Source organism: Oncorhynchus gorbuscha, linkage group LG09, assembly GCF_021184085.1.
Source record: "Oncorhynchus gorbuscha isolate QuinsamMale2020 ecotype Even-year linkage group LG09, OgorEven_v1.0, whole genome shotgun sequence".
Taxonomy (NCBI): Eukaryota; Metazoa; Chordata; class Actinopteri; order Salmoniformes; family Salmonidae; genus Oncorhynchus; species Oncorhynchus gorbuscha.
In genome coordinates, this window is record NC_060181.1 from 94,112,123 (window position 1) to 94,139,715 (window position 27,593).

General features: G+C 44.7%; 1 long non-coding RNA gene across 1 annotated transcript; it reads left to right on the forward strand.

Moving 5' to 3' along the window:
• The first annotated feature begins 1,746 nt into the window (after nucleotides 1-1,746).
• Nucleotides 1,747-27,586, forward strand: LOC124044285. The gene is made up of 3 exons (XR_006840467.1): nucleotides 1,747-1,893; nucleotides 7,177-7,359; nucleotides 27,386-27,586. It is a non-coding gene; the product is annotated as an uncharacterized LOC124044285 (long non-coding RNA).
• Nucleotides 27,587-27,593: the final 7 nt, after the last annotated feature.

Below are 27,593 nucleotides of genomic sequence, written 5' to 3' on the forward strand. Positions count from 1 at the left end.
GGTAGGTTTTAATAGTCACAGTGAGTACAACATCTCCTATGCACTTCCGTATAAACTCACTCACCGAATCAGCATATAAATCTATATTATCCTCTGAGGCTTTCCGGGAACATGTCCCAGTCTGTGTGATCAAAACCATCTTGAAGCAGGGACTCTACAAGGTGGACTCTGTCAGTGCAGATATGAGAGGTCTCACGTGGAAATTCAGTATCTTTAAGCTTTTTGTTGTACTATATGCTACCACAACAAATGTAGCCTGGTAAAAAAAATTTTACCTCTTCAAACATACAGACTCTACATTTCGGGGGATGGTATGCACAATCTGATGGAGGTGACTTTAGACAAGGCGTTGACTATAGACAAAAATCTGACGCTTGACTTTAGACAAGGAGTTGACTATAGACAAAAATCTGACGCTTGACTTTAGACAAAAAATCGGACGGAGTTGATGTTCTCAAGTTAATGTTGTCAGTTAATATCCATTATTGAAATGACATCAGTTAATATCCATTATTGAAATGACATCAGTTAATATCCATTATTGAGATGACATCAGTTAATATCCATTATTGAAATGACATCAGTTAATATCCATTATTGAGATGACATCAGTTAATATACATTATTGAGATGACATCAGTTAATATCCATTATTGAGATGACATCAGTTAATATCCATTATTGAGATGACATCAGTTAATATACATTATTGAGATGACATCAGTTAATATCCATTATTGAGATGACATCAGTTAATATCCATTATTGAGATGACATCAGTTAATATCCATTATTGAGATGACATCAGTTAATATCCATTATTGAGATGACATCAGTTAATATCCATTATTGAAATGACATCAGTTAATATCCATTATTGAGATGACATCAGTTAATATCCATTATTGAAATGACATCATTTAGCCATGAGGCTGAAAGAAAACGTTTTGTTTTAAAGCTAATTTTGTGTAATTATATATATATACATCTAAACAATCATGGCTATTGTCGTGTTCATATGCTATATGGGGGATTGTGGGGGACCCCAGAGAATGTTGCATCCCCCCCCCCCCCTCCCACCCGCACCCGACTTGCCAGTGTGCACAGTGCAGTATGAATGTTCGATACACACAATAGACTGACTGGAAAGGTTAATTCCCACAGTCAACGTCCTGCAATGAGAGCTAAAGTGAATGTCTCTGAGTAGGTTGATACCCTATTTAATGGTTGCATAATAGGTTAGGCTGTAAATTGTATAAGTATGGCCCCAATGCAATTCTAAAGTCTGTTACAGCCACGGTGCAATTCCAGCAGATTTTTACTTTCAATTTAACGAATTATCATATTTTGTTATAAATTTGTTTAACAACATTCAGACTTTGTTTCGCATTATCTAGTCCAAATATGGCATGATTCCATTATTTCTATCTGTTTAATCACTTTCAGATGTGAACTTTTCTTTTTTGAAGGCAAAGCACAAATGCCACATTTGCGGCTAACTAATTCCTTATTGTGTCTAGCATCACACAGGTGGAAGAGGACACGGAGACGCGCTTTCTATCACACCACGTCATCGCGTCCCTTGCGTGCGTGTGCGTGAGAGAGAGAGAGAGAGAGAGAGAGAGAGACAGAGAGAGAGAGAGACAGAGAGAGAGAGAGAGAGAGAGAGAGAGAGAGAGAGAGAGAGAGAGAGAGAGAGAGAGAGAGAGAGAGAGAGAGAGAGAGAGAGAGAGAGAGAGAGAGAGAGAGAGAGAGAGAGAGAGAGAGAGAGAGAGAGAGAGAGAGAGAGAGAAGAGATTGTGAAATCATGAAAATGGTTTGTTGTTGTCTGAAGGAATAAACCTATGCGACAAAAAAATGTATACAATTCAACGGCGATCTTCTTTTGCGTCGGTGAGTAGCTAAAATTACGTTTTCACAGTGTTGTGTAATTATTATTTTACTGTACACTGGTCGACTGACAGTGGAATATCCTGGATAGTAAAAACTGTTAAATTAGCTTTTCTGTTAGCTAGCTAGCTAGCGAAGTTATCCTGTGGAAATCACTGCTCCTCCGCAGCAGTTTAGCGGTTTTGTTGTTAAATAATGCAAACCCAAAACGGTGAGTATTTTGCTGGTTTAATATGACTTTTGTCATTTTGCTTGCTGACGTTATTTAACCACGTTTAGCTAGTTAAGTGTGAACACATCGGGTTTCTGTTTGTTGCTAACGTTTTATCATCGCCGAAGAAGGAGACATAACGTTTATATGAGCTAGTTAGATAGACAGTTTTTATTAGCTAAACATTGCATCAAACATCAGCACTGTGAATACAGTCCGTGACAGAGAGATATTATGCCAACGAGCAGCAGGCAGGCACACTACTTCCTCAAATATTCCCTTAAGGTTACTTTATATTCACTTTGGGGTTTTTGAAATGTGTTGTTAGCACCATTTCCCAGTGATTGTAATTGCTAACGTCAGCAATGCTAATAAACGAAGCTAACTGGCTATTGAGCTTAGCCAATCAATTGCTAGTTAGCTAGCTTGTTGCTGGTTATTTTAGGATTGGGATAAATATTTTCTAAAACATTGTATTCTAAGCTCATATCTATCAAATGTCTAATCTTTTTTTTATTATTAATAATTGACCTGCATCATGTCAAGGTTTGCTGAGGATGTTGTAGCTAGTGTTTCTCAAAACTTGTTGAGACACGATCTTCACCTTTTTTTGAGTGTATGATCTACTAGTCTTTCTAGTTAACCTTCATTGTTTTCAGAGTGTTACAGCTTGCATTTACATTCTTCTCGGTCTACTTCAACACTGGCACAGACCCTGAAATTGTTCTGCGAATGATTTATAATTCTTCAGCACATTTTTAAGTTGAGAACATTTGAGACATGGCTGAACTGTCCAGGTCAAGAGGTTCTTTGTTGAGATGGACTTGACACGACAGGCTTAGGAGCAACTTAGGGGCTGACTTGCCACTCAATCATTTATCACAGGAGACGCATCTTCCTGTGGCCAGAGAGAGAGAGAGAGAGCACCCTATTACCTAAGTTATGTAGCGCACTACTTTTGACTGTCAAAAGTAGTGCGCTATACAGGGGATAGGGTGCCATTTCAGATGCAGGCACAAGAGTTCAACAAACATGACTGGTCAGTTGGCCTCTCTTGAGAATCTCTTCCCTACCCTTATATTTTATCTCTGCCCATTTGTGAGTGTTTACATGGCTTTCACTGAGTCTTTAGGATGTGTGTGTCTGTGTGTGGGAGGTCTGATAACATCATATATAGACTCCCTCTCTGGGAACTGACTCTGCCTCTCTGCCTCAGCCCTGCTGGGTCTCAGCAGAATCATATCTAGCCTATTCACCCAGTTTCTCATCTCTTCCTTTCATACACACACCTCATTCTCTCTCTCTCTCTACAGAAATATAGACACTCTTGGAGATCCCATAAAGAGCAACAGTAGAACCCAACATAACTAGAGATCCCATAAAGAGCAACAGTAGAACCCAACATAACTATAGATCCCATAAAGAGCAACAGTAGAACCCAACATAACTAGAGATCCCATAAAGAGCAACAGTAGAACCCAACATAACTAGAGATCCCATAAAGAGCAACAGTAGAACCCAACATAACTAGAGATCCCATAAAGAGCAACAGTAGAACCCAACATAACTAGAGATCCCATAAAGAGCAACAGTAGAACCCAACATAACTAGAGATCCCATAAAGAGCAACAGTAGAACCCAACATAACTAGAGATCCCATAAAGAGCAACAGTAGAACCCAACATAACTAGAGATCCCATAAAGAGCAACAGTAGAACCCAACATAACTAGAGATCCCATAAAGAGCAACAGTAGAACCCAACATAACTAGAGATCCCATAAAGAGCAACAGTAGAACCCAACATAACTAGAGATCCCATAAAGAGCAACAGTAGAACCCAACATAACTAGAGATCCCATAAAGAGCAACAGTAGAACCCAACATAACTAGAGATCCCATAAAGAGCAACAGTAGAACCCAACATAACTAGAGATCCCATAAAGAGCAACAGTAGAACCCAACATAACTAGAGATCCCATAAAGAGCAACAGTAGAACCCAACATAACTAGAGATCCCATAAAGAGCAACAGTAGAACCCAACATAACTAGAGATCCCATAAAGAGCAACAGTAGAACCCAACATAACTAGAGATCCCATAAAGGCCTCTCACTGTGCTGAGGCAGGCTAACATGTCTCATTTTTGCTCTGACTGTCCGTGTCGACAGAACGGTTTCAAGGTTTGGTTAAGTTTATTTTGGCATTTTATTATGGATTCCCATTAGTTGTTACAAAAGCAGCAGCTACTCTTCCTGGGGTTCCACACACAACATGAAACCCAATACAGAACATTAATAGACATGAACAGCTCAAGGACAGGACTACACACATTTTTTAGTTCTGTTCACCTCATAACTGACCTTTTGTCTTTCCTTTCTACGTCTTATTGTGTACGTGCCTTAATCTCCCAGTGTTAGAATATGAGCAGGTGGACTTTGATCTCAACTTTTATAGCACCTGAAGAATGTGACTTGGAAATAAAATCCCCACCGTTTTTGTACATTAACCGGATACGTAGTTCTGCCGTGGCACACCTCCAAGCTTATTTTCTTTCCCCACATTAGCTCAGGGATTGAAATGCTGACTTCTTTGTTTTGTCAGAAATATTGAGCCTTAGCTGCTGTTCAGCTTATAAACCGCCAACACAAGTTCTGCCATGGGATAGGCCTGTATGGCTATAAGGTGCTTTGTGGGAGCTCTGGCTATGAGTTGATTCTATGATGTTGTACAACAGGCAAGAAAACAGAGGAAACGTGAGTGAAATGCGCCTGGATTCAACAACTGTAGATTGTTAGCCGTTCGTTGAGGTTTTTGTTAAAGTTTGAGTTCGGACTGGCCTTCATTTCCTTCATTCTTGAGGACCCCCTTCTACTCTCCCTGACTTATATGACTAATATTGTGCCTTCGGCTTCTGGACAACGAAAGAAAGTTGATATGAAAACCAATAGAACAGGAGAGAAATTCTGGTTAATGGAATGAGGAAAACTTCTTAACCTTAATGAGGAAGACCTCGTAAGTTTATGGATGGATTTTTTTTTTTTTTGCACGGCTACTTTGAAGCAAGGTAAAACATGCCTCGTTATTTTAAGTAAAGTAAAACGTTCTGGTTTCAAACAATTATGCTACCTCGAGCTCAGATTGCGCAATGCTGCCTGACAGGTGATATTCCTCTAACTAGGCTCTGTGGCGTGTGATAAGTTAGATACATGACGACAAACAAATACCAAATTTAATTACACTATGCATATTAACATATAGACCAATAAGCATGACTGGGCAATTTTTTTTTCACCTGTTTAGCAATTTTTTCCTTTTTTTTTCTTTCTCCCCTTTATTTAACTAGACAGGTCTGTTAAGAACACATTCTTATTTTCAATGACTGCCTATGGGGGAACTGTGGGTTAACTGACTTGTTGAAGGGCAGAAGGACAGATTTTGACCTTGTCAGCTCGGGGATTTGATCTTGCAACTTTTTGGTGACGAGTCCAATGTTCTAACCACTAGGCTACCTGCCGCCTCTACACTCTAACCACTAGGCTACCTGCCACCTCTACACTCTAACCACTAGGCTACCTGCCGCCTCTACACTCTAACCACTAAGCTACCTGCCGCCAAAGGTTAACTATGTTAATTAGCGGTTAACTATTAACATCCCTACTTGTTATCCTCTTTTACATTCCCTGTTTTATTTATGGTACTTTTCACCCCCTTTTTCTCTCCAATTTCATGATATCCAATTGGTAGTTAGTCTTGTCCCATCACTGCAGCTCCCGTACGGACTCGGGAGAGGCGAAGTTCGAGAGTCATGCGTACTCCGAAACATGACGCTTCCAAGCCACACTGCTTCTTAACACACTGCTCGTTGAACCCGGGAAGCCAGCCGCACCAATGTCTTGTTGGAAACGCCATACAGCTGGCAGCTGAAGTCATCGCGCATTGCGCCCAGCCCGCCACAAGGAGTTGCTAGATCTCAATGGGACAAATGCCGGCCGCCCAAAACCCTTCCCCTAACCCGGACAACACTGGGACATTTGTGCACTGCCTCACTTGTTCTTATGTCCCCGTGTTGTTGATGAGAGATGATACAGTACCCTCTGCCATCCTGAAGAAGCACTCTCACGTTGTCTCTGACTTGACCTGAGCTGTGGTTTTAGCGGTTTCTCCTGCGCTCCATAAACAACCGTTAACAAAACAGAACACGAGGAGGATTCCAGTGACTCCTTGCTGTCCCCAGTCCACCTGGCTGTGCTGCTGCTCCAGTTTCAACTGTTCTGCCTGCGGCTATGGAATCCTGACCTGTTCACCGGACGTGCTACCTTGTCCCAGACCTGCTGTTTTCAACTCTCTAGAGACAGCAGGAGTGGTAAAGATACTCTTAATGATCGGCTATGAAAAGCCAACTGACATTTACTCCTGAGGTGGTGACCTGTTTCACCCTCGACACCTAGTGTGATTACTATTATTTGACCCTGCTGGTCATTTATGAACATTTTGAACATCTTGTCCATGTTCTGTTATAATCTCCACCCAGCACAGCCAGTAGAGGACTGGCCACCCCTCATAGCCTGGTTCCTCTCTAGGTTTCTTCCTAGGTTTTGGCCTTTCTAGGGAGTTTTTCCTAGTCACTGTGCTTCTACACCTGCATTGCTTGCTGTTTTGGGGTTTTAGGCTGGGTTTCTGTATAGCACTTTGAGACATCAGCTGATGTACGAAGGCCTATATAAATACATTTGATTTGATTCTGTTCTACTTCAGCCTACAGTCGTTAAACTCTGACCTCTTGTCTTGCATTTACATTCCTCTCGGTCTACTTCAACCGGGGCCTATAGTGGTTGTTTAGACTGGTGAGTAATGGCTGGGGCTCCCGGAGGACGGCGCGCCAGTGGGATGAAACCGAACACTGCCTGTCGTAGCCCAGCATTAGGAGACAGTGCTGTAACAGTACACCTTCACTGTCACTACTGTCTGTCTGTCTTCACCAGACTAGACCTGTAGTTTAGTATAATACAATGGTTTACCACCGCCTATAACCAAACTCTGTCTCTCCGTCTGTCTCTCTGTGTTTCAATATTCAGTCCCGGGGTAGCAGTTGGGGCTAAGGAAGGCTAAGCTGATTGCTGCTGGCTGGTGACTTCCCTTAGAAGCTGGTGTTGGACTGGAGCAGCCAGCTTGGGCCATGAGCCAGAAGTCCCTCTTCCCTCTGAGGACCAGAGCCAACATGGAGGTTTAGACCAGACAGACGCTGAGCAAGTGTTCAGGTAAGATGTTTTTTTTTTTTTACAGGACCTCTCTCTCTCTCTCTCTCTCTCTCTCTCTATCTCTCTCTCTCTCTCTCTCTCTCTCTCTCTCTCTCTCTCTCTCTCTCTCTCTCTCTCTCTCTCTCTCTCTCTCTCTCTCTCTCTCTCTCTCTCTCTCTCTCTCTCTCTCTCTCTCTCTCTCTCTCTCTCTCTCTCTCTCTCTCTGTCTGTGTCTGTGTCTGTGTCTGTGTCTGTGTCTGTGTCTGTGTCTGTGTCTGTGTCTGTGTCTGTGTCTGTGTCTGTGTCTGTCTCTGTCTCTGTCTCTGTCTCTGTCTCTGTCTCTGTCTCTGTCTCTGTCTCTGTCTCTGTCTCTGTCTCTGTCTCTGTCTCTGTCTCTGTCTCTGTCTCTCTGTCTCTCTGTCTCTCTGTCTCTCTCTCTCTCTCTCTCTCTGTCTCTCTGTCTCTCTGTCTCTCTGTCTCTGTCTCTGTCTCTGTACACGTGATGTAAGCAAACGAAACCGCAATAAATCGTAGTGACTCTCTGAGGTGGTACAAAACTTACTTTATGTCCCAGCAGCCTCTGTTCTCGTCTTGAGCCAAGTATAGCAGTGCGTTGACGTGATTGAGTTGTCTTGAACGGTATTTCCTCAAAACGTTCAAGACACTGCTTCTGTGACGAATGATGGTAGATGGTAAAGAATGTAGACTGATTACGGTGGAGCAGATCATGCTGCCGGTGGTAGCCCATCACTAATATGTTCACTTTCAGTCTCTTTTTAACTTTTTGCTGATCATTCGGACGCTTACCGTCCCACCTGGCCCACATTCGGTGAAATTGCAGAGCGCGAAATTCAAATGACAAAAATCGTGATATTAAACATTCATGAAAATACAAGTGTTCCACATCTGTTAAAAGCTTAACTTCTTGTTTCTTTGTCCGATTTCAAAAAGGCTTTACAGCGAAAGCACAGTATGTGATTATCTGAGGACAGTGATTATCTGAGGACAGCGCCACCACACACACAAGCATGACATGCATTTCCAACCAAGCAGAGGCGTCACGGAAGTCAGAAATGGAGATAAAATAAATCACTTACCTTTGAAGATCTTCATCTGGTTGCAATCACAAGGGTCCCAGCTACATAACAAATGGTCCTTTTTATTCGATAAGTTTTTCTTTATATCCCAAAAAAGTCAGTTTCATTGGCGCGCTTGACTCTGTAATCCACCGGTTTCCCTCTTTCAAAATGCATATAAATGAATCCCGTAAATTACCAATAAACTTCTTCCAAACGTATCAAATAACGTTCCTAATCAATCCTCAGGTACCCTAATATGTAAATAAACAATCAAATTTTAGACGGAGAATACCGGAGACCATTCCTAGAGATAAATAACGATGTGCTCGCCCTCACCAGAACGCGCCACAAACACTACAGCCAAAATGGGAGCCACTTAGAAAAACGACAAGTTGTAGCTCATTTAAAAAAAAAAAACAAGCCTGGAACTCTTTCCAAAGACTGTTGACATCTAGTGGAAGCCCTAGGAACTGGTTTTCCTTTTTATATTCCCATTCCCAGCCATTGTAATCAGTAGTGAGCTGGGGGAAATAAACATCTGGATGGGTTGTCCTAGAGTTTTTTCCTGCCATATCAGTTCTGTTATACTCGGACATTATTTTATCAGTTTTGGAAACTTTAGAGTGTTTTCTATCCAATACTACCCGTTTTTAAATGCATATCCTAGCTTCTGGGCCTGAGTTACAGGCAGTTTACTTTGGGCACCTCATTCATCCAAACTCCCGACTACTGCCCCCTAGCCCGAAGAAGTTAATTGCTGTTAAATGTGGCCTGTCTTAGTCACAGAACAAGATCTTTATCTTTCCTGATATCTAAATAGTCAAAGTAAAAAAAAAAAATCATTTTATTAATTGAAATATATATTTTTTAAACTAAAATTAAAATGTACTTCACTGCTTTTCTCTCAAATTTCTTGTCCCTTCACTGCTACTCCACTACGGAGTTGCATCCTCCGAAACCTGACCCTGTTAAGCCGCGCTGCTTCTTGACACACTGCTCGCCTAACCCGGAAGCCAGCCGCACCTAATGTGTCGTAGGAAACACCATGCATCCGAAGTCAGCGTGCCTGGGCCCACCACAAGGAGTTAATAGAGCTCGATGGGACAAGAACCTCCAGGCCGGCCAATCCCTCCCCTAACCCAGACGACGCTGGGCCAATTGTGTGCCGCCTCATTGGTCTCCCAGTCGCGTCAGGCTGCGACACGGCCTTGGATCAAACCCGGTTCTGTAGTGAGGCAGTGCCTTAGACTGCTGCGCTACTCGGGAGGCCCGTTGATCTGTGCCGTGTCTTGTGGACCCTCCTCCGTTGGTGTGAGCCTGTAGGGTTATTGCTAGCATATTATTGTCAGGGCTGACCGGAGGGCGGAATGTTACATGCTATAATAGTAAAATGCCTTTTCATGTAGCCCATAGCTTATAGCCCATAGCCCATAGCCCATAGCTCATAGCTCATAGCTCATAGCCCATAGCTCATAGCCCATAGCTCATAGCCCATAGCTCATAGCTCATAGCCCATAGCTCATAGCCAATAGCCAATAGCTCATAGCTCATAGCCCATAGCTCATAGCCAATAGCCCATAGCCCAAAGCTCATGAGCTTGAAAATCAAACAATTACTTTGTTCATCCGTAGGCTACATTTTACATTGCTCAACTGCAAACGACGCGCCGTTCATCAATATTTCATTCTAAAATTTGTTACACACAAGGATATAATGTAACCACTGATACTCTGTTTAAATACAGACGTCTGATCGGATATCCTGATTTTCAATGAACTGTGCCCATCCCTATTGAATCAAATGTATTTATATAGCCCTTCGTACATCAGCTGATATCTCAAAGTGCTGTAGAGAAGCCCAGCCTAAAACTCCAAACAGCAAGCAATGCAGGTGTAGAAGCACAGTGGCTAGGAACAACTCCCTAAAAAGGCCAGAACCTAGGAAGAAACCTAGAGAGGAACCAGGCTGAGGGGTGGCCAGTCCTCTTCTGGCTGTGCCGGGTGGAGATTATAACAGAACATGGCCAAGATGTGCAAATGTTCTCTCGCCTGCTGAAAGGAATGTCCTTCTTTACTCTCCCTCTGTCTGAGCCGAAGGCCCGTGCTGCTGTTCTGTGTTAGGATGGAGGTTATTAGGGTCGGAGGCTGCTCACCTCACCACTGACTCACTGCACCATGTACAGCCCATTAGAAACGGGGAGGGGTGGGGCCAGGGGCCCTCTACCACGTTTGGGGTCAATTCAAATTGAAGGCGGTCAATTCAGGAAGTAAACTTAAAATCAAATTTAATAATTTAAAACATTGCATTGATTTTCAATGACTTCTCAATGAACTGAAAAGGAGAAAAGGAGAAGCTATGTGAAAAGTTTAGCTGACTTGGACTCGAATTGACCCCAACCCTGCCCTCTACACACGAGGGCCTCACGCGACACGGTGCTGGCTCAAAGGTCACTGCAAACAGAACGTTTTACGGCTCGCTGCTTCCGTGTTTGTGTGTTGTAGAAGGGTATGGAAGCGTAGTGCCAGGTAGGTAGGTACAGCCTTTTGGATTTCTATGTGTGTCTTAGGCAAATAAATATGGGCCCTTTTCACAGTAGTTCGGAGCATCTCAAATGCCTCTGAACTGTAGCCTAATAGGTTTTAGGAGAGCAGTAGAGGGAATTTAAACTTTTCTTGGACAGTGTACTCGCAAATTTTTCCCCAACATCGGATACCCCCCCATCTTCGGACACTCTAGCTGTTAGTGGAATAAATCACCTCGTGCTCAACATTTTAAATGGACTGGAAAATATTGGTATGTTTTGCGACTAAAGACACCCTTCCAGCTAGCTGACCACCGATTTACATGGCTATTTATGTAAGTTATGTTTTGAAAGTTTATTTATTTATATATATATATATACACATTTTGTGAGAAACTCACTCTGTATATTGTAAAATTAGACCACACGTCATTTAATATACAACTTTTCTTCCTCTGAAATATAGATAACGGATTTCAGGCAAGTAATTCGTTTTTTAAAACTCGAAGGCTAGCCAACGATCTAGTAAACACTTCGGATATAAGGCTGTATTTAAACAAATATATCTTGTAATTGATCAAAATAGTAAGATGGCCAATAACTGTATGTTGATTAATACGTGACTTTTTGTTGTTTTTGGGTAAACCGCTTATCAAAAAGCTGATGGTAGTATTTCCACTGAAATGTCAAACATGCTAATTGCTAACATTTTTATGACGCCAATAATCACAAATCCATTGACGGCTTGATCACAAGATAACACCTGTTGAAGGTAATATATATATATTTTTATAACAGCTGGTGAATATGCCGATTTTAATACGGGGTGCTAGGCTAAGGTTTGTTATCCTGCCGATCTCATTCTGAGGTGAGTGGTACCACCACTACATTTTCAGTCAGTCTGGGCCTGGGAACAGAGCTGGACAGGAAGCAGGAGGATACTGCTTCTTCTTCTCTCTCTTTCTCAAGCTGTTCTCTTCCTCTACTTAGCAGAGACACAAACTGACATTTTAACAGCTTTTAATTAATTAAATGTACCTTTATTTAACCAGGCAAGTCAGTTAAGAACACATTCTTAATTTCAATGACGGCCTGGGAACAGTGGGTTAACTGCCTGTTCAGGGGCAGAACGACAGATTTGTACCTTGTCAGCTCGGGGGTTTGAACTCGCAACCTTCCGGTTACTAGTCCAACGCTCTAACCACTAGGCTACGCTGCTGTGTGTGTGTGTGTGTGTGTGTGTGTGTGTGTGTGTGTGTGTGTGTGTGTGTGTGTGTGTGTGTGTGTGTGTGTGTGTGTGTGTGTGTGTGTGTGTGTGTGTGTGTGTGTGTGTGTGTGTGTGTGTGTGTGTGTGTGTGTGTGTGTGTGTGTGTGTGTGTGTGTGTGTGTGTGTGTGTGTGTTGGGTTCAGTCAGAGCTCCTTTGAAGGGACCCACCCAGCGACAGATGATGTCATTGGAACTTCGGGACCAGGCTGGGCCCCATCTCAGGCTGGCTCTTGGAAGGAAACGGTCACAGGATGTTCCAGGGAAGTTTTTTTGGGGGGGAGGCAGGACTGGGTGGGGCAGGGAGGATTTACCAGCTCTGTTTTTGTTGTTTGAGTCTGTCTGCTGTTAGCTCTTTGACTGACCATTTCAGAAGTTACGTAAGAGATGCCTTGTGTCCTACTAATACTTTTGCTTTGTGGTCTGTCTTTTCTTTTGACATGATAAAGTTAGAGAAGAAATCCTGTTTTTAAAATGTGGATGCGGAGGGTTAACGTTATTCTATGTTACATGCTATTCCATGTTCTGATTCCAGGTTGTCTGAAATCTGTATTTTCCATCTCGGTAGCGTTGTGACCTTGTTTATGTGCCTAAAGGACAGACAGAGCTGCCTGATGTAATGTGCACTGACATCCATGAAAGGGATTGATATGCAGCTGAACATGCTGTGATAAATCACACGGCCTGTGGAAAGGTTGTTGCCTCGGAATGTTGGGAATGACGACACGCGTTGCACACGTTGCTGTCGTCTAGGTTTGGGGCGGGGTCAAACGTCCTATCGTGATATGCCGTGCTATCGCTAATTTCCTTTCTGTAATATGAAGTGTTGACCAGTGGATGACGAGTGGAAAAAGTATTGCTGGTGAGTGCCTGAGGCGATAACCATTTGGTTCAGTCAGGAAAACCATCCTGTAATCTAGTCATGGCTCATCCTATAATGACTACCTAATGTGTGTACACACACCTTTTCTCTTCATATACTGTCTACACACACCATTCATATACACAGTGAGTCACGTGGCTGTATGTCCTTACTTCATTTGCACACGCTGTATATAGATTTTTCTATTGTGTTATTGACTGTACGTTTGTTTATTCCATGAGTTTGTTTTTTGACGCTTTGCTTTCTTGGCCGGGTTGCAGTTGTAAATGAGAACTTGTTCTTAACTGGCCTCCCTGGTTAAATAGAGGTGAAATCTTTTTTTAAAAATTTATTTAACCAGGCAAGTCAGTTAAGAACATATTCTTATTTTCAATGACGGCCTGGGAACAGTGGGTTAACTGCCTGTTCAGGGGCAGAACGACAGATTTGTACCTTGTCAGCTCGGGGGTTTGAACTTGCAACCTTCCGGTTACTAGTCCAACGCTCTAACCACTAGGCTGCCCTGCCGCAGGCAGACAGGCATCGAGGCATTCAGTTACTGTTTGATTGAACGTTAGAATGGGCAGAACGAGTGACCTAAGGAACTTTAAGCGTGGTGTGATCATCGGGGCTAGAATTTTCAATTCCAATAATGATTATTAATATTTATTTTACCTTTTATTTAACCAGGTAGGCCAGTTGAGAACAAGTTCTTATTTACAACTGCGACCTGGCCAAGATGAAGCAAAGCACTTCGACACAAACAACAACACAGAGTTACACATGGAATAAATAAACATAGTCAATGATACAGTAGAAGTCTATATACCGTTTGTGCAAATGAGGTAAGAAGTAAATGCAATATACCAATTAAACACTGGAGTGATTGATGTGCAGAAGATGAATGTGCAAGTAGAGATACTGGGGTGCAAAGGAGCAAGATAAATAAATACAGTATGGGGATGAGGTGGTTGGATGGGCTGTTTACAGATGGGCTATGTACAGGTGCAGTGATCTGTGAGCTGGTGCTTAAAGCTAGTGAAGGACATGTGAGTCTTCAGCTTCAGTGATTTTTTTTTTTGCAGTTCGTTCCAGTCATTGGCAGCAGAGAACTAGAAGGAAAGGTGGCTAAAGTAGGAATTGGCTTTGGGGGTTACCAGTGAGATATACCTGCTGGAGCGCGTGCTATGTTGAGATAAGGTGGGGCTTTACCTAGCAGAGACTGGTTAAATAAAGGTGAAATAAAAAAAATGAAGACACACATGAAAGAGATCCTCCTCCCGCTGCTGCTGGTCTTCACATCCTACTGTTACTCACCAAATACACCACACCAACTTCTCCATTTAGAGTGCCAATTTATTTCACTATTTCTACCGATCTGCGTGCTAGTTATGCTTTTATTTGCACATTTTGTTTAATTTATAATAATGTCTTTGTATCGAAATCATTACAGTGCCTTGCAAAAGTATTCCACCTCCTTGGAGTTTTTCCTATTTTGTTGCATTACAACCTGTAACTTAGATGGATTTCTATTTGGATTTCATCTAATGGACACAAATAGTCCAAAGTGGTGAAGTGAAATAAAAAATAAAAACGTATTTCAAAAATAAATGTAAAAAAATGTAAATGGAAAAGTGGTGTGTTTATGTTTTCACCCCTCTACTATGAAGCTCCCAAATAAGATCTGGTGCAACCAATTACCTTCGGAAGTCACAGAATTTGTTATGGCAATTAAGTGTCACATGATCTCAGTATATATACACCTGTTCTGAAAGGCCTCAGTCTGCAACACCATTAAGCAAGGGGCACCACCAAGCAAGCGGCACCATGAAGGCCAAGGAGCTCTCCAAACAGGTCAGGGACAAAGTTGTGGAGAAGTACAGATCAGGGTTAGGTTATAAAAAATATCTGAAACTTTGAAAATCCCACGGAGCACCATTAAATCCATTATTAAAAAATGGAAAGAATATGGCACCATAACAAACCTGCCAAGAAAGGGCCGCCCACCAAAACTCACAGACCAGGCAAGGAGGGCATTAATCAGAGTGGCAACAAAGAGACCAAAGATAACATGGGAGATTGGAGTATCTGTCCATAGGATCACTTTAAGCTGTACTCTCCACAGAGCTGGACTTTACGGAAGAGTGGCCAGAAAAGAGCCATTGCTTAAAGAAAAAAGTAAGCAAACATGTTTGGTGTTCACCTAAAGGTATGTGGGAGACTCCCCAAACATATGGAAGAAGGTACTCTGGTCAGATGAGGAGACAATTGAGCTTTTTGGCTTTCAAGAAAAATTCAAACCCAACACCTCTCATCACCCCGAGTTCATCATCCCCACAGTGAAGCGTGGTGGCAGCATCATGCTGTGGGGATGTTTTTCATCGGCAGAGACTGGGAAACTGTTCAGAATTTAAGGAATGATGGATGGCACTAAATACAGGGAAATTCATGAGTGAAACCTGTTTCGGTCTTCCAGAGATTTGAGACTGGGACAGCGGTTCACCTTCCAGCAGGACAGTGGCCCTAAGCATACTGCTAAAGCAACACTTGAGTGGTTTAAGGGTAAACATTTTGAATGGCCAGACCTCAGTCCAATTGAGAATATGTGGTTGACTTGAAGATTGCTGTACACCAGCGGAACCCATCCAACTTGAAGGAGCTGGAGCAGTTTTGCCTTGAAGAATGGGCAAAAATCCCAGTTGCTAGATGTGCCAAGTTTATAGAAACACCCCAAGATACTTGCAGCTGTAATTGCTGCAAAAGGTGGCTCTAGTAATTATTGACTTTTGGGGGGGGGATAGTTATGCACATTCAAGTTTTCTGTTTTTGTCTTTATTTCCTGTTTGTTCCACAATATAAATAAACAACTATTTTTCAAAGTGGTAGGCATGTTGTGTAAATCAAATGATTACAAACCCCTCAAATCCGATTTTAATTCCAGGTTGAAAGGCAGCAAAATAGGAGAAATGCCAAAGGGGATGAATACTTTCGCTAGCCACTGTATCATGTGGTTAATCAAAATTATCGGTTTGCCATCCCTGCATCCTCCACAATGGTTTAGTCCATTGAGACAGCTGTGAATCAGACCAGTGTCTCATGTGCCAACAAAAATAGGTGTATATTTTAGACTACTCAATTAAAACAAAAAAAATTGGGGTCGATCAACAGTCCATCAAGCAATCGACGAAATGGGGTCAGTCCTACTATAGTGTATGTACTATTAAGGCACCTGTACTGAGCCATAAGGGAGACTTGGCATCTACCACCCCACTATCAGATTAGAGCCATAAGGGAGGCTAGACATCTACCACCCCACTACCACTATCAGATTAGATCCATACGGGAGACTTGGCATCTACCACCCTACTACCACTATCAGATTAGATCCATGGTGGGAGACTTGGCATCTACCACCCTACTACCACTATCAGATTAGATCCATACGGGAGACTTGGCATCTACTACACCACCACCACTATCAGATTAGAGCCATAAGGAGACTGGACATCTACCACGATCAGATTAGATCCATACGGAGACTGGACATCTACCACCCCACTACCACTATCAGATTAGAGCCATAAGGGAGACTGGACATCTACTACCACTATCAGATTAGATCCATACGGGAGACTAGTCATCTACCACCCCACAACCACTATCAGATTAGGGGGGGGTGGTAATGTAGCCTATATTTTAAAACATTTTTTTTCTATGTATAGGCACACCCCATCTGTTTTAATAAAAACAACTATATGTACTGAGTTTGTCTGATTCTTTTAAGCACACTGTTTTGATCAAATAATTAAGACACACAAATGACTTGAGGAAGCCAGAGATCAAGCCAGAGAGTTGAGCATTGCAGTAGTCTAATCTAGAAGTGACAAAAGCATAGATTATTTTCTGCATAATTTCTGGACAACGTTTCAGAAATTTGCGATGTTACGAAGATGGGGGGAGGGGGGAAAGCTGTCCTTTGAAATATTCTTGATGTGTTTGTGAAAAGAGATCAGGGTCCAGGGTAACGTCGAGGTCCTTCACAGTTTTATTGGGGACGACTGTACAATCATCAAGATTTAATTGTCAGATCCTGTCAATCATTGTCATCAGACGATGCTATTGTAAAATCGTCATCGTGAGCTGCCTGTTGGTCCTCTGTCACAAAGATCAACATTGGAACGTAACTGTTATTTTAAAAGCTTTTGAACCGGTTGATAACGTATTTTTTACATTCTGGGCATTTTTTTTCTCAGTCCCACTAAAGAGAAATGCAACAAAGTGCCATAGCCCTGACTGCCCTCACTGTCACTCACTGTCACTCACTGCCCTCACTGTCACTCAAACTTATTCCAGTCTTTGCCTGCCAGCTGAAAATCTTTGTTTGTGTAGTCTACCTGCCCCTTCCCCCTAGGCGTGCCTAGTCTACTGTAGCCCCTCACCCCCAGCCGTGCCTAGTCTACTGTAGCCCCTCACCCCCAGGTGTGACTAGTCTACTGTAGCCCCTCACCCCCAGGCGTGACTAGTCTACTGTAGCCCCTCCCCCAGGCGTGACTAGTCTACTGTAGCCCCTCCCCCAGGCGTGACTAGTCTACTGTAGCCCCCCCCCCCAGGCGTGACTAGTCTACTGTAGCCCCTCCCCCCGGCGTGACTAGTCTACTGTAGCCCCTCCCCCAGGCGTGACTAGTCTACTGTAGCCCCCTCCCCCCAGGCGTGCCTAGTCTACTGTAGCCCCTGCAGCCCCCCCCCGGGCGTGCGGTCTACTGTAGCCACCCCCACCCCCCCGGGCGTGCGGTCCACTGTAGCCCCCCCGGGCGTGCGGTCTACTGTAGCCCCCCGGGCGTGCGGTCTACTGTAGCCCCCCGGGCGTGCGGTCTACTGTAGCCCCCTCCCCCGGGCGTGCGGTCTACTATAGCCCCTCCCCCGGGCGTGCGGTCTACTGTAGCCCCTCCCCCCGGGCGTGCGGTCTACTGTAGCCCCTCCCCCCGGGCGTGCGGTCTACTGTAGCACCCCCCCTGTAGCCCCCCCCCCGGGGCGTGCCTAGTCTACTGTAGCTACTACCTTTACAGGACTGATTCAGAAATGAGGGAGTGGTTTAATTAGAGAACAGTTCTGAACTTTTTCAATGCTAGTTAAAGGACTACAGTTATCACGTTTCACATTTTTTATTGTTAACTTTGTTTCTGGTGCCACTCTGCGCACACACAAGCTTTCTTTTTAGTTAGCTAGCCCGTTAGCTAGCCCCCCGTTAGCTAGCCCCCGTTAGCTAGCCCCCGTTAGCTAGCCCAGGTCTAGCTCTCTCAAACTCTAGGCGACATCATGTGTAATGCAATGGGACTGAGTCATGGTCAAGGGCTAGTTCTGGTCCGACATTAGTTAAGCCAACTCTCTGAAGTTGAAAGGCATTCAAAGATCCTCTATAGAAGCTACTCCGCCGTAGGTACAAGATGCCCAGCGCCTTATTACCCAGAGTTCTCCTCACCTGCAAAGTTTCAGTCAAATATCGTACCCTACACTACACTTCTTAATTTTTGAAATGGTTCTGTTCAGAACAAAGCTAATGGGAAATAATGTTGGTTCCAACCCGAGGTTAATTTAGATATTCTGCTTCTAAGTGGTGAATCATCCTCCCACGCTCTTTCTCTCCTCTACTCTTTCACGTTCATTCTCTCCTTCTCTTGCTCTCCCTCTCTCATGCTTCAGCTCTCTTGTTTTCCCACTCTCCTGCTGTCTTTACTGTACTGACTTTATTGTCCCCATGGGGACAGTTTGTTGGTGTCATGTACACGTTTTTAAATAACCAAACAAGTTGACAATACAACTTTCATAACTGTTACATACCAATAAAAAGAGAGGAGTCCTGGTCTTACTGGTTGGATAGGAACATTAGCCTGCTGGTCTTACTGAGTGGATAGGAACATTAGCCTGCTGGTCTTACTGAGTGGATAGGAACATTAGCCTGCTGGTCTTACTGAGTGGATAGGAACATTAGCCTGCTGGTCTTACTGAGTGGATAGGAACATTAGCCTGCTGGTCTTACTGAGTCTATAGGAACATGAGCTTGCTGGTCTTACTGAGTGGATAGGAACATTAGCCTGCTGGTCTTACTGGGTGGATAGGAACATTAGCCTGCTGGTCTTACTGAGTGGATAGGAACATTAGCCTGCTGGTCTTACTGAGTCTATAGGAACATGAGCCTGCTGGTCTTACTGAGTGGATAGGAACATTAGCCTGCTGGTCTTACTGGGTGGATAGGAACATTAGCCTACTGGTCTTACTGGGACGGTAGGAACATTAGCCTGCTGGTCTTACTGAGTGGATAGGAACATTAGCCTGCTGGTCTTACTGGGTGGATAGGAACATTAGCCTACTGGTCTTACTGGGACGGTAGGAACATTAGCCTGCTGGTCTTACTGGGTGGATAGAAACATTAGCCTGCTGGTCTTACTGGTTGGATAGGAACATTAGCCTGCTGGTCTTACTGGTTGGATAGGAACATTAGCCTGCTGGTCTTACTGGGACAGTAGGAACATGAGCCTGCTGGTCTTACTGGGTGGATAGGAACATTAGCCTACTGGTCTTACTGGTTGGATAGGAACAATAGCCTGCTGGTCTTACTGGTTGGATAGGAACATTAGCCTGCTGGTCTTACTGGGACGGTAGGAACATTAGCCTGCTGGTCTTACTGGGACGGTAGGAACATTAGCCTGCTGGTCTTACTGGGACGGTAGGAACATTAGCCTGCTGGTCTTACTGGGACGGTAGGAACATTAGCCTGCTGGTCTTACTGGGACGGTAGGAACATTAGCCTGCTGGTCTTACTGGGACAGTAGGAACATTAGCCTACTGGTCTTACTGGGTGGATAGAACATTAGCCTGCTGGTCTTACTGGGACGGTAGGAACATTAGCCTGCTGGTCTTACTGGGACGGTAGGAACATTAGCCTGCTGGTCTTACTGGGACGGTAGGAACATTAGCCTGCTGGTCTTACTGGGTGGATAGAAACATTAGCCTGCTGGTCTTACTGGTTGGATAGGAACATTAGCCTGCTGGTCTTACTGGTTGGATAGGAACATTAGCCTGCTGGTCTTACTGGGTGGATAGGAACATTAGCCTGCTGGTCTTACTGGGACGGTAGGAACACTAGCCTGCTGGTCTTACTGGTTGGATAGGAACATTAGCCTACTGGTCTTACTGGGTGGATAGGAACATTAGCCTGCTGGTCTTACTGGGACGGTAGGAACATTAGCCTGCTGGTCTTACTGGGTGGATAGGAACATTAGCCTGCTGGTCTTACTGGGCCGGTAGGAACATTAGCCTGCTGGTCTTACTGGGTGGATAGAAACATTAGCCTACTGGTCTTACTGGTTGGATAGGAACATTAGCCTGCTGGTCTTACTGGGACGGTAGGAACATTAGCCTGCTGGTCTTACTGGGTGGATAGGAACATTAGCCTGCTGGTCTTACTGGGTGGATAGGAACATTAGCCTGCTGGTCTTACTGAGTCTATAGGAACTTTAGCATGCTGGTCTTACTGGGTGGATAGGAACATTAGCCTGCTGGTCTTACTGGGACGGTAGGAACATTAGCCTGCTTGTCTTACTGGGACGGTAGGAACATTAGCCTGCTGGTCTTACTGGGACGGTAGGAACATTAGCCTGCTGGTCTTACTGGGACGGTAGGAACATTAGCCTGCTGGTCTTACTGAGTATATAGGAACATTAGCCTGCTGGCCTTACTGAGTCTATAGGAACATTAGCCTGCTGATCTTACTGGGTGGATAGGAACATTAGCCTGCTGGTCTTGCTGGGACAGTAGGAACATGAGCCTGCTGGTCTTACTGGGTGGATAGGAACATTAGCCTGCTAGTCTTACTGGGTGGATAGGAACATTAGCCTGCTGGTCTTACTGAGTCTATAGGAACATGAGCCTGCTGGCCTTACTGGGTGGATAGGAACATGAGCCTGCTGGTCTTACTGGGTGGATAGGAACATTAGCCTGCTGGTCTTACTGAGTCTATAGGAACATGAGCCTGCTGGCCTTACTGGGTGGATAGGAACATGAGCCTGCTGGTCTTACTGAGTGGATAGGAACATTAGCCTGCTGGCCTTACTGAGTGGATAGGAACATTAGCATGCTGGCCTTACTGAGTGGATAGGAACATTAGCATGCTGGCCTTACTGAGTGGATAGGAACATTAGCATGCTGGTCTTACTGAGTGGATAGGAACATTAGCATGCTGGTCTTACTGAGTGGATAGGAACATGAGCCTGCTGTTCTTACTGGGTGGATAGGAACATGAGCCTGCTGTTCTTACTGGGTGGATAGGAACATGAGCCTGCTGTTCTTACTGGGTGGATGGGAACATGAGCCTGCTGTTCTAACTGGGTGGATAGGAACATGAGCCTGCTGTTCTTACTGGGTGGATAGGAACATGAGCCTGCTGTTCTTACTGGGTGGATAGGAACATGAGCCTGCTGTTCTTACTGGGTGGATAGGAACATGAGCCTGCTGTTCTAACTGGGTGGATAGGAACATGAGCCTGCTGTTCTTACTGGATGGATAAGAACATGAGCCTGCTGGTCTTACTGGGTGGTAGGAACATTAGCCTGCTGGTCTTACTGGGATAGGAACATTAGCCTGCTGGTCTTACTGGAACGTTAGGAACATTAGCCTGCTGGTCTTACTGGGACGGTAGGAACATTAGCCTGCTGGTCTTACTGGGACGGTAGGAACATTAGCCTGCTGGTCTTACTGGGACGGTAGGAACATTAGCCTACTGGTCTAACTGGGACGGTAGGAACATTAGCCTGCTGGTCTTACTGGGACGGTAGGAACATTAGCCTACTGGTCTTACTGGGACGGTAGGAACATTAGCCTACTGGTCTTACTGGGTGGATAGAATATTAGCCTGCTGGTCTTACTGGGACGGTAGGAACATTAGCCTGCTGGTCTTACTGGGACGGTAGGAACATTAGCCTGCTGGTCTTACTGGGACGGTAGGAACATTAGCCTGCTGGTCTTACTGGGACGGTAGGAACATTAGCCTGCTGGTCTTACTGGTTGGATAGGAACATTAGCCTGCTGGTCTTACTGGGTGGATAGGAACATTAGCCTGCTGGTCTTACTGGGACGGTAGGAACATTAGCCTGCTGGTCTTACTGGGTGGATAGAAACATTAGCCTACTGGTCTTACTGGGTGGATAGGAACATTAGCCTGCTGGTCTTACTGGGACGGTAGGAACATTAGCCTGCTGGTCTTACTGGGTGGATAGAAACATTAGCCTGCTGGTCTTACTGGTTGGATAGGAACATTAGCCTGCTGGTCTTACTGGGACGGTAGGAACATTAGCCTACTGGTCTTACTGGTTGGATAGGTACATTAGCCTACTGGTCTTACTGGGTGGATAGGAACATTAGCCTGCTGGTCTTACTGGGACGGTAGGAACACTAGCCTGCTGGTCTTACTGGTTGGATAGGAACATTAGCCTACTGGTCTTACTGGGTGGATAGGAACATTAGCCTGCTGGCCTTACTGAGTGGATAGGAACATTAGCATACTGGCCTTACTGAGTGGATAGGAACATTAGCATGCTGGCCTTACTGAGTGGATAGGAACATTAGCATGCTGGTCTTACTGAGTGGATAGGAACATTAGCATGCTGGTCTTACTGAGTGGATAGGAACATTAGCCTGCTGGTCTTACTGAGTGGATAGGAACATTAGCCTGCTGGCCTTACTGGGTGGATAGGAACATTAGCCTACTGGTCTTACTGAGTGGATAGGAACATTAGCATGCTGGTCTTACTGGGTGGATAGGAACATGAGCCTGCTGTTCTTACTGGGTGGATAGGAACATGAGCCTGCTGTTCTTACTGGGTGGATAGGAACATGAGCCTGCTGTTCTTACTGGGTGGATAGGAACATGAGCCTGCTGTTCTTACTGGGTGGATAGGAACATGAGCCTGCTGTTCTAACTGGGTGGATAGGAACATGAGCCTGCTGTTCTTACTGGGTGGATAGGAACATTAGCCTGCTGTTCTTACTGGGTGGATAGGAACATGAGCCTGCTGTTCTTACTGGGTGGATAGGAACATGAGCCTGCTGTTCTAACTGGGTGGATAGGAACATGAGCCTGCTGTTCTTACTGGATGGATAAGAACATGAGCCTGCTGGTCTTACTGGGACGGTAGGAACATTAGCCTGCTGGTCTTACTGGGACGGTAGGAACATTAGCCTGCTGGTCTTACTGGAACGTTAGGAACATTAGCCTGCTGGTCTTACTGGGACGGTAGGAACATTAGCCTGCTGGTCTTACTGGGACGGTAGGAACATTAGCCTGCTGGTCTTACTGGGACGGTAGGAACATTAGCCTACTGGTCTTACTGGGACGGTAGGAACATTAGCCTGCTGGTCTTACTGGGACGGTAGGAACATTAGCCTACTGGTCTTACTGGGACGGTAGGAACATTAGCCTACTGGTCTTACTGGGTGGATAGAACATTAGCCTGCTGGTCTTACTGGGACGGTAGGAACATTAGCCTGCTGGTCTTACTGGGACGGTAGGAACATTAGCCTGCTGGTCTTACTGGGACGGTAGGAACATTAGCCTGCTGGTCTTACTGGGACGGTAGGAACATTAGCCTGCTGGTCTTACTGGTTGGATAGGAACATTAGCCTGCTGGTCTTACTGGGTGGATAGGAACATTAGCCTGCTGGTCTTACTGGGATGGTAGGAACATTAGCCTGCTGGTCTTACTGGGTGGATAGAAACATTAGCCTACTGGTCTTACTGGGTGGATAGGAACATTAGCCTGCTGGTCTTACTGGGACGGTAGGAACATTAGCCTGCTGGTCTTACTGGGTGGATAGAAACATTAGCCTGCTGGTCTTACTGGTTGGATAGGAACATTAGCCTGCTGGTCTTACTGGGACGGTAGGAACATTAGCCTACTGGTCTTACTGGTTGGATAGGTACATTAGCCTACTGGTCTTACTGGGTGGATAGGAACATTAGCCTGCTGGTCTTACTGGGACGGTAGGAACACTAGCCTGCTGGTCTTACTGGTTGGATAGGAACATTAGCCTACTGGTCTTACTGGGTGGATAGGAACATTAGCCTGCTGGTCTTACTGGGACGGTAGGAACATTAGCCTGCTGGTCTTACTGGGTGGATAGGAACATTAGCCTGCTGGTCTTACTGGGCCGGTAGGAACATTAGCCTGCTGGTCTTACTGGGACGGTAGGAACATTAGCCTGCTGGTCTTACTGGTTGGATAGGAACATTAGCCTACTGGTCTTACTGGGTGGATAGGAACATTAGCCTGCTGGTCTTACTGGGACGGTAGGAACATTAGCCTGCTGGTCTTACTGGGTGGATAGAAACATTAGCCTACTGGTCTTACTGGTTGGATAGGAACATTAGCCTGCTGGTCTTACTGGGACGGTAGGAACATTAGCCTGCTGGTCTTACTGGGACGGTAGGAACATTAGCCTGCTGGTCTTACTGGGACGGTAGGAACATTAGCCTGCTGGTCTTACTGAGTCTATAGGAACATTAGCCTGCTGGTCTTACTGAGTATATAGGAACATTAGCCTGCTGGCCTTACTGAGTCTATAGGAACATTAGCCTGCTGATCTTACTGGGTGGATAGGAACATTAGCCTGCTGGTCTTGCTGGGACAGTAGGAACATGAGCCTGCTGGTCTTACTGAGTCTATAGGAACATTAGCCTGCTGGTCTTACTGAGTGGATAGGAACATTAGCATGCTGGCCTTACTGAGTGGATAGGAACATTAGCATGCTGGCCTTACTGAGTGGATAGGAACATTAGCATGCTGGTCTTACTGAGTGGATAGGAACATTAGCATGCTGGTCTTACTGAGTGGATAGGAACATTAGCCTGCTGGTCTTACTGAGTGGATAGGAACATTAGCCTGCTGGCCTTACTGGGTGGATAGGAACATTAGCCTACTGGTCTTACTGAGTGGATAGGAACATTAGCATGCTGGTCTTACTGGGTGGATAGGAACATGAGCCTGCTGTTCTTACTGGGTGGATAGGAACATGAGCCTGCTGTTCTAACTGTGTGGATAGGAACATGAGCCTGCTGCTCTTACTGGGTGGATAGGAACATGAGCCTGCTGCTCTTACTGGGTGGATAGGAACATGAGCCTGCTGTTCTTACTGGGTGGATAGGAACATGAGCCTGCTGTTCTTACTGGGTGGATAGGAACATGAGCCTGCTGTTCTAACTGGGTGGATAGGAACATGAGCCTGCTGTTCTTACTGGGTGGATAAGAACATGAGCCTGCTGGTCTTACTGGGACGGTAGGAACATTAGCCTGCTGGTCTTACTGAGTACCAATTATATGCATATCCTAGCTTCTGGACCTGAGTAGCAGGCAGTTTACTTTGGGCACGCTTTTCATTCAAAATTCCGAATGCTGCCCCCTACCCTAGTGAGGTTAACAAACTATTGTTTTGGCAAGTCGGTTAGGGATATCTACTTTGTGTATGACACAAGTAATTTTCCCAACAATTGTTTACAGGCAGATTTAACTTATAATTCACCATATCACAATTCCAGTGGGTCAGAAGTTTACACTAAGTTGGTTGTGCCTTCAAACCGCTTGGAAAATTCCAGAAAATGATGTTGTGGCTTGAGAAGCTTCTGATAGACTAATTTTCATCAAGTCCTATATCGACATAACCTGAAAGGCCACTCAGCAAGGAAGAAGCCACTGCTCCAATACCGGCATAAAAAAACAGACTACGGTTTGCAACTGCACATGGGGACAAATATCATACTTTTTGGAGAAATGTCCTTTGGTCTGATGAAACAAAAATGTAACTGTTTGGCCATAATGACCATCATTATGTTTGGAGGAAAAAGGGGGAGGCTTGCAAGCCGAAGAACACCATCCCGACCGTGAAGCACGGGGGTGGCAGCATCATGTTGTGGGGGTGCTTTGCTGCAGTGGGGACTGGTGCACTTCACAAAATAGATGGCATCATGAGGAATTAAAATTATATGTATATATTGAAGCAACATCTCAAGACATCAGTCAGGAATTTAAAGCTTGGTCATAAATGGGTCTTCCAAATGGACAATGACCCCAAGCATACTTCCAAAGTTGTGGCAAAATGGCCTAAGGACAACAAAGTCAAGGTATTGCAGTGGCCATCCCAAATCCCTGACCTCAATCCTATAGAACATTTGTGGGCAGAACTGAAAACACGTGTGTGAGCAAGGAGGCCTACAAACCTGACTCAGTTATACCAGCTCTGTCAGGAGGAATGGGCCACAATTCACCCAACCTATTGTAGGAAGCTTGTGTAAGGCTACCTGAAACATTTGACCTAAGTTAAACAATTTAAAGGCAATGCTACCAAATACTAATTGAGTGTGTGTGAACTTCTGACCCACTGGGAATGTGATGAAAAAAAATAAAAGCTGAAATAAATTTATTCTCTCTACTATTATTCTAACATTTCACCTTTAAAATAAAGTGGTGATCCTAACTGACCTAAGACAGGGATTTTTTTTACTAGGATTAAATGTCAGGAATTGTGAAAAACTGAGTTGAAATGTATTTGGCTAAGGTGTATGTCAAACTTCCGACTTCAACTGTATAATGTCCTTTTGTGGTGGGAATTGACATGATGTATTCAAGTGAGCGCCAAGCCGGGGTGGTTGATTTGTGAGTAGCCCATCGTGCATGCTACCATAGCCTATAATTCTTTATTTTTTGGCAGATGAGTTGGCGACAATAAATGGCCTTTCTCAAATATATTACAACCCTACCCTCTGTATAAAAACATTATATATTTTTAAGCAATAAGGGCAGAGGAGATGTGGTGTCTAAGGCCAATATTTGTTAAGGGCTGTTCTTATGCACGACGCAATGCGGAGTGCCTGGATTCAGCCCTTAGCCGTGGTATATTGGCCATATATCACCAACCCCGAGGTGCCTTATTGCTGTTAGAAACTGTTTACCAGCGTAATTAGAGCAGTAAAAATACATGTTTTGTCATACCCGTGGTATACAGTCTGATGAGGACAGCTTGTCTGTCCAAACGTTGGATATTAGGTTATTAAATGATTGCATCTGAGCTCCTAGAGTTTGCAGCTCTCCTTTTAATATTTCAAGTGTTATACTCCTGCTAGCCAGCACCTCGCCTAAATAGGTGTGCGTTTCTTTCGGCTCTAGATTATACGGTCTGATATACCGCGGCTGTCAGCCAATCAGCATTCAGGGCTGGAACCACCCCGTTTTTAATACAACCTTAACTCTCTAACCTCCGTGTTTGTTTTCCTCCAGTGCTGTGGGTCCTCTGCCTGGGAATGGAGTGGTGTCAGCTGCAGACTGGATGACTGGGTCTTCAGCCCACCGTTAATCCGTTACGGTAACACTGACGGCGAGAGACATCCTAACCCCGGCGACCACAACAGAATCTACCTCTTTTTCCTCATCCGACTCTATCTGGACTCTCTCCTGGTCCCCTCTACTGCCCCCTCCTTCCCTCCCT